Source organism: Rhinolophus sinicus, chromosome 16 (genome assembly GCF_057876585.1).
Source record: "Rhinolophus sinicus isolate RSI-liver-muscle chromosome 16, RSI-T2T, whole genome shotgun sequence".
NCBI lineage: Eukaryota > Metazoa > Chordata > Mammalia > Chiroptera > Rhinolophidae > Rhinolophus > Rhinolophus sinicus.
Window position 1 is genome coordinate 81,362,120 of NC_142516.1, and position 8,836 is coordinate 81,370,955.

The 8,836-nt window shown below is 42.1% G+C and overlaps 1 non-coding gene across 1 annotated transcript; it reads left to right on the forward strand.

Annotated features, from left to right (window-relative positions):
* The first annotated feature begins 732 nt into the window (after positions 1-732).
* LOC141571390 (U6 spliceosomal RNA) lies at positions 733-838 on the forward strand. The gene has a single exon (XR_012496138.2). It is a non-coding gene; the product is annotated as a U6 spliceosomal RNA (small nuclear RNA).
* Positions 839-8,836: the final 7,998 nt, after the last annotated feature.

Sequence of the window (8,836 nt, forward strand, 5' to 3'; positions counted from 1 at the left end):
CAGCTCCTCGCCACAGACGACTACGTGCTCCTGAATGGGGTGAGTTCCAACTGCGAGACACACACCAGACTCCAAAGACTTAATACTGAACAGGGAATGTGAAACAGCTCATTAAGAACATCATCGTTCATTAGCTGTTGAAATGGGGTATCTGGGGTTAAATAAAATATACTGTTAAAATCAATTTCATATCAATGGATGAATGGACGAAGAAAATATAGCAAGTATATCCATACACTGAAGTATTATTTAGAATTTCAGTTTGGGAAAATAAAATAAGTTCTGCAGATGGAGGGAGGGATGGCTGCACAATAATGTGAACGTTAATATCACCACGCTGCACACTTAAAAGTTGTTAAAATAGTAGCAACATTATTCACAATAACCAAAAGGTGGAAACAACCCAAATGTCCATCAATGGATGAACAGATAAACAAAATGTGGTCCATCCATAAAATAGAATACTATTCAGCCTTAAAAAGGAAGGAAATTCCATATGCTACACCGTGGATAAAACTTGAGGACATTATGCTGAGTGAAATAAGCTAGAAACAAAAAGACAAGGACTGTATGATTCCACTTACATGAGGTACCTAGAAGACTCAAATTGTTAGAGACAAAGTAGAACGGTGGTTGCCGGGGCTGGGGAGCAATGAGGAGCTATCGTTTAATGAGGACAGAGTGTCAGTTTTACAAGATGAAAGAGTTCTGGAGATGGAGTCCTTAATGCCACTGAACGGTAGGCAGCACATACACTAACACTGAAATGATACAGAGAAGATTAGCATGGCCCCTGCACGCAAATGACACACCAATGCATGAAGTGTTCCATATGTTTATAAATCTTCCTTCCTCCTATGTTACTTCATGTAATAAAGGTATTTTTTATTCTAAAAAAATAAAAGATAAAATAGCAAATTTTATGTTATGTAAATTTTACCCCAATAAAAACATTTCAACTGTTTTGAACAGTGACTGTGTTATCTTGCTCCTCCAGTGACTACTGAAGGTCAGTGTCAGTGTACTGGAAAGCAGTCTAGTAAGAGTATAGGGTCTGGGGTTCGATAGACAGGTTTCATTGTCTCCATTGTTTCTCAGCTGTGTGACCTCAGAGTAAACTGTTCTCTACTAAAAGTGCTGTGAGTAGAGAACAGTTTATTGTTCCACAGCAAGCAATTCTCCAGTTTTTCGTGGACACCAACTGGGTGTACAACCACTGGACTCAATTCTGACACTAACTACCCAGAGTTTACGCAGACCCCATAGGTTAAGGGCTCAGTCCCACACTGTCCCCACTGCAGATGCCAACTGTAAGTAGTGTGTCCCCAGGATAATCACACTTCTGTCCACCTCGGCTACAAATTGGGGGCTACAGTGACCCCTTCCTTCAGTTCAATAATTTGCGGGAACAGCTCACAGTATCAGGGAAACACGTTTACCGATTTATTATAAAGGATATTGTTAAGGATACAGATGAATGCCGGGTGAAGAGAAGTACATAGGGTGAGGTCCAGAAGGGTCTTGAGCACAGGATCTACTGTCCCCAATGAGCTGGGGTGTGCTGCCACCCTCCTGGCACATGGATGTGGTCTTCAACCTGGAAGTTCTCTGGACTCCATAGTTCAGGCATTTTTATGCAGGCTTCATCATGTAGGCCACCTCTTATTAACTCACTCTCTTCTCCCTGAAGGATTGAAATGCGGCTGAAAGTTCCAAGCTTCTAATCCTGGCGTGGTCTTTCTGGTGACCAGTGCCCTTCTTGAAGCCATCCGGGAGTCCACCCGGAGTCGCCTCACAGAACAAAAGACACTCCTAGCACCCAGGACATTCCAAGGGATTTAGGAGCTCTGTGGCAGGGACCAGGAGCAGAGACCAAATACATCTTTCTTATTATGCCACAGGCCTCAGGAAAAGGACTCACCCTCTGAACCTTAAGAGTGTTGTGTGGAATTTATAAGCCAAGGTTTATATAGTGTCTGGTACTGCTGGTGTGAAGACATATGATAACCACTGGAATTTCAAATCTTTGAGGGAATTATTATCACTTAATTCTCCTGACAAGAGAAACTCACTCATTTGATTGTTCTATGACTAATTTTCTTTAAACTTTTGAATTCAATGCCCAAAACAATCTTGGAAGATTTATATTTCTCTGTTTCCCACTTACTACAAAGCTGCAGTAACCAAGAGAGCATGGTTACTCTTCATTATCTTTATCTTGGGCATAAGGATAGACGTGTAGTTGAATGGAATAGAATTGAGAGTCCAGACACAAGCCCTCATATTTATAGTCAGTTGATTTTCAATGAGGGTGCCAAGGCAACTCAATGGGGGAAAGAATAGTCTTTTCAACAAATGGTTCTGGGACAACTAGATATCCACATGCAAAAGAATGAAGTTGAATCCTTACTTCACATCATATACAAAAAAATAACTCAAGATAGATCATGAACAAAACTATGACAACTAAAACCAGAAAACTCTTTAAAGAAAATATAGGAGTAAATCTTCACATCTTTGAGTTAGGCAACAGTTTGTTAGATATTACACCAAAAGTACAAGTGACAAAATGTAAAATAAATTGGACTTTATCAAATCAAAAACTTTTGTGCTGGAAGCAATACCATCAAGAAAGTGAAGACAACCCATAGAATGAGACATGATCACATATCTGACATGTAAAAAAGATTTAATATATAAATATATGTATGTTTTATCTGATAAGGGACTTGTATTCAGAATATATAAAGAGTTCTTAACAATAAAATAAAAACTATTCCATTTTAAAAGAACAAAGGATTTAAGTAGACAATTCTCCAAAGAAGATATACAAATAGCCACCAAGATGAGAAGAACATCATTAGGTATTAAGGAAATACAACACCAACCCAAATGAGATACCACTTCACACCCACTAGGATGGCTAGAATAAAAAAGACGGACAATAACAGGTGTTGGTAAGGATGTGGAGAAGTGGGAACCTTTATATATTGCTTAGAAGAACATATATATATTTATATATATTGCTTGGAAGTTTGCACAAGCCTGTGAAATTGTGCAGCCACTTTGGAAAATAATTTGGCAGTTCTACAAAATGTTAAGTATACAGTATGACACAGCCATTCTACTCCTAGATGTCTACTCAAGAAAAATGAAAACATATATGTACATGAAAACTTGTAAGCAAATGTTCATGGCAGCATTTAGCCCCAAAGTAGAAACAATCTAAATTCCACCAACTGAGGAATTAATAAATAAAATGTGATATGTCCATTCAATGAGATATTTGGCTACAAAAATGAATGAAATACTAATACATGCAAAACATGGATGAACCTTAAGGGCATTATGCAAAGTGAAAGAAGCCAGTCACAAAAGATCGTATGATTCCATTGATGTGAATTGTCTAGAATAAGCAAATCTATAGAGAGAAACTACGTTAGTGGTTGCTGAGGGTTTGAGGTGGGAGGGATGGGAAATGTCTGCTAATGGAAAGGATCAGAGGTTTCTTTGAGGGGGACAAAAATGTGTAAGGTTAGATTGTGGTGATGGTTGCACAAGCCTGTGAGTATACTAAAGAAGAATGGATTATACAATTTAAATGCGCAACTTGTGTGGTAGATCAGTAATATCTCAATAAAATTGTTTTTAAAACGATAGAGCAAAGAAGGCTAAATTTAACTTTGAGCTGCAAATTCTTCAGAATGTTTCACATTTCCTTGGCCTCTCAGAATTACCTGGACAGAAGTTCCCCCCTCACCTCCTTTGCTTTCTCTCTATGTGAGGATGTGCTCAGGCACACAGGTGACCCCACTTTGTTCTTTATTCTTCGAGGGGTTTTCTTTTCTGTTGTCATTTTTATCTCATTTCTCTTACTACCATGTTCTGAGTACAGCCAAGGACTCTGGAGCTGAAAGCGATGTGCTTCTGCTCAAGTCTGACTTCTGACTGGAGGAGTCTAATAAAACCCCTGTTAGAAATGCATAGAGAGTGAGCTGAAACCAACCTGAGAATAAGGATCAAAAGGACGTCTCCTGTGACTGAAACACAAAATACACAGACTTCAGAACATGGATTTTAGTGACACTGATTGGGTGGCTCAAACTGCCTGTTTTGGATTCCTACTAGCTTTGGGATAATTAATTTTATTCCTAAGTGAATCCTGGGCGAGTAAATCATTTACTGTCTGCTGAAATAGTACTGGCTAACTGCCACATCTTTGAAGTTCTAAAATTGCTTGTAAAGTTTATGTTTACTCTTTTTTTCAGTACACCACCTCTGGACCCTGCCAACACTTTTCCAGCTGGATAATTCGGTTACCCTTGATTAATTGCCAGCAGGTCCCAGCTAATTTTTTCAAGGAGTAATTTTTATTTTTTTTTAAGATTACCCAAGCAATGGAAAATCACCTGGGGGTAGAATTAAAACATCAAAATACTAACCATGATTTTTAATTGTCATTTCTGAAATTTTCTAGATTTAAAAATTTTTAATGAACCTTGGTTATTTATATGATAGAAAAATAATAAAAGCAAGAGTGTAGGCATGGCTCCCAGGGTCTGCTTTAACTTTGATTTCTGCTTTGTATGAATTTTGTTTCTGTACCACTCCTCTACAATTTTCAGATCTGAGTTTATTCCAGACCACTAGAGAGCTTTAAAGCATGAGCCAGAGCTTAGGGGACAGTAAGACAAGTTATTGAGCAGGACAACCCCTCAGAGAGGTCAGGAGGACAGCAAGCAATGAAGTGAGGCCCTACTCAGACACAGACAGAAACACGCAGAGGTAACGTGGACCAACAATTCTGAGAAGATGTTGATTAGAGATGTGCAGGCTGACACGTTGGAAGGGCAAATGAGGAAATAGAGGCAAAGAGCTTCTAGAATAATTCAGTGCCCTTATGAAGGTAACACTGAGCCTCTGACCAGATGCATATTGTAGCTGCCTTGAAAGGTACTGAGAAAATGCTCTCAGATTGGACACAAGTTCTTTTCTGTAGTACCCAAACTCCTGAGCCAGGCCAAAGAGCACAGTTTCTCTTCCGACTGGTACACCAGCCAGTTATTTCTCTGTTGACTCTCAGTCCATTCCTATCCTCTGTGCTCTCCTCTGTGGCTAAAGGGATGGAAGTTTGCAAACTCTGTGTCCTAGACACATTGCCAGCTGGCTTCCTGATGAGCCATGGATGGGAGGTGAGAGGGAAAGGGAAGAAAAAGGCCCTTTTGTTCTGCCCCTGGCAAAATCTCTACACTGGGTCCAATAGTGTTCCCCCCAAACTGATGGCAACCCAGAACCTTTGAATGTGACCTTATTTGGAAATAGGGTCTTTTAGATATAATCAAGTAAGTTGGGGTCATACTGGATTAGTGTGGGCCCTAATCCAATGTGTCCGGTGCCCTTCCATAAAGAGGAAATTTGGACACAGAAACACACAGAGAAATGCCATGTGACAACAGGACAGAGATGGGAGTGATACCAAGGAACGCCAAGTAGCACCGCAATACCACAAGCTGGAACAGGCAGGAAGGACCCTTTCCCAGAACATTCAAAGGGAACCGGCCCTGCTGACACCTTGATTGTCGATTTCTGCCCTCCAGAAATATGGGAAAACTGTTTCTTGACACCACCCTGATGGTGGTGCTTTGTCATGGCAGCCTCAGGAAACTCACACAGCCTCTCATAGCAGCATTTTCACACCCAGCACTCCAGCTGCAACTCCAGATGGCCTCACTCAGCAGAACTGGGGAGATTTCAACACCAGCCGCTGGACTGTGGGCTCCTGGGCCCCTACACGGTGGCATCAGCAGCTCAGGACAGCCTCCAACCCATTGGGGACCAGGAAGTAGCAGCATCCTAGTCCTCGGAATACCCCTCCTTACAGGTGAAAACTGAAGTTCAAACAGCCAAGCTGTCATCAAGAGCCTCCAGGCAGAAGGAGCGGACGTGCATGCAAAGTGAATGCTCTTTCCACTTCAACACACTGCCTCTTAAACACTGGATACAAAGGGGATCACCCGCAGTGTGGGCTGCAAACACTCACTTACATCTCAGAAGCCCACAGTGCTGCTAAGAAGTTAGCATATGCTTGTGATCGTGCAGTTATCCAAGCACTGATGTCACGTTTATTGACAGACATTTTGCTAGATGCTTGGGCCCCCCAGATGAATTGTTTCCATTTTTGCTTTTGAGATACTCCTGGATTAATTGAGCTGGTGATTGCAGGGACTTCGCTAGTCCCTAAAATCAAGCCAATATGTAAGGATGAATGCGGTTCACCAAGTATTCCCAACTGTCATCATGGGGCACACGGTAGGATGGCACTTCCTGAGCCCTCCTGACAGGTGGCCCATGCGACTGCTTCTGGTGAGCAGAGTGACTATCTCACCAGAGCATGTCATCGTCAGAGTGAGAGCCTCCAGGGCCTCCTCCCTTCTCCTTGACAATGGCAACATTTCAAGCAGGAGCTCCCCCCGAACCTTGGTGACTGAGTGAGTGATCGCCACAATGAACAAAGTCCCTGTTAGCCCATGGTGAACATGCAGTATGAGCAAGGAAAACCATCTTCTATATGAAGGGGCTAAGGCTTGGGCTACTTAGCTCTGTAGCACAACCAGCATATTTGACTGACTCAACTACTATCAGTACCTGCTTTTTAGACGCCTATAGTTCTGTAAAGGAAAATGTTCATGTACAAGTAAATAAGAGAGTCAGTAAACATTGTGGTCACTGGCATAGCAGTCTGGTGGAGAGAATGGGATAGCGTTGCAGGATCAGTCAGGAAACTTCTAGAGGAAGGTCTCACTCAGTCGAGCCAAGGATGCTGACGCATGGACCACCGCCTAGGACACCAGTGATGGATGCCAGGACACAGTGTGGGCAGTGTACTGCCCTGCCATGGAGCTGGAGACTATCTTCAGGGCTGGGAGAAGTCTCCTGGGGAGCAGCATTTGAAGTGGGTCTCAACAAGCAAGGCAAGAAGTGAGCCAAAGGGGAAAGCACATTGCACTTCATCTTTTAGCATAAATATCTCCACTGTCTAGCACTGCGCTTATAAGATAGAAAGCGCCCCAAAGATTTGCTTGCTGAATGCATGGATGGAGTGATGGGCAAATTCAAGATAGAAGAGAGACATGTATGGTGGGGTAAGGCCAAGAAAGTTGTGTGGCTGGTCAGGGGAAGAAGGAACTTCCTCCAGAGACCTCTCGATTCAGATTGTTCTGTAGTGTATTCTGCACCCTCAGCCCCGGAGGTGAAACTCATCCTTGATCCTCTCTTTCCCCTGATCAGTTGGGGTTCTCCAGAGAAACAGAATCAATAGGAAATATATACACACACATACGCACACACACATATGGAGAATTACTATAAGAAATTGGCTCACATGCTCATGGGGGCTGGCAAATCTGAAATTTGTATGGCAGGATGGAAATTCAGGCAGCAGTTGACCACCGTCTTAAAACAGAGTTTCTTCTTCTTTGGGAAATCTCCATCTTAAGGCCTCCAGTAGATCTGATGAGGCCCACTCACACTATTGAGGGTCATCTCCTTTACTTAAAGTCAGCTAATCATAGACATTAACCACATCTACTCAGTACCTCCACAGCCGCACTTACATCAGTGCTCGATTGAATAGTTGAATAATAGAGCCCATTTAACACAAAAAAACTACCCATTACAGAGATTTCTGCTCCTGGCTCTCTTCTCTCCTCTCTGGCCCAGTTCCTAACATTATCCTTCGCTGGGCCATCGTGGTGCTGGACAGGTCACAAAGGTGCCAGCTGAGTCAACTGTCCAGTCCACAGCTACTGTTTCTTGGCTCCAGCCCGACTCTGAGGGAGATTATGGAATTGGCCTCATCTTCTTGTTCCTGGGCCCACAGCTGGATGCTTACCACCAGATAACTATCAGTGCACATGTATTAGCCTCGAGGGTGACCAAAGATATCCTAGAATCTCTCACTTCAACATCCCCACAAACCTAATTCACACTTCAAAAGTAAGGACCTTGAAGCCAAAGCAACAATAAAAACAGTCCCAAACACAATGACTTTATTCTTGAGCCAAATAAACTCCAAAAGGGGAACACTTGGAATATGCCTAAGCTTATGCTATTATGAAATGGCATTCAAGGAAAACAATTATCTTTGGGAAACTTAGTTTGTGTATTTGCCTCGGGGGTGAGACAAGAGAATCCATGTCTGAATTCTGAATCCATCACAGGGTTACTATTTCTGGCAAAAAAATTAGAATTGATTTTCAGGGCTTTGATCATTTGGAGGGCTGGGACACAAGTCAGTAGGTAAGATATCCTCTCATATTATAGGAACCAAAATATCTAGCTTAACATACACAGCCATATACAACTATAGAGATTAGATAGATAGATGATAGATAGATAGATAGATGATAGATAGATAGATAGATAGATAGATAGATAGATAGATAGATAGATAGGTAGGTAGATAGATAGATAGATAGATAGATAGATAGATAGATAGATAGATAGATAGATAGATATCCATTCATCCATCCATCCCTCATCCATCATCCATTCATCCATCAACCATTTATCCATCCGTCTATCCATCCATCATCAATCCATCATCCATCAATCCAGGCACAAATATTTCCTTCTGCTCCAGTGCTGTTCCCCTTGCTTGCCAATAAAAATAAGGTCTTGGTGTTCTACTTTGTTGACATGCCAAATAAAAGTTTCCTTCTACTCAGCAATACAAATAAAACCCCACAGTTGCCCCAAGCCTTGAGGTGACCTCCACCCTCACACTCACAGTGGTGAGATGTACCTGAAAGCCTTCTGTCATCCTCCCCAGTCCTGA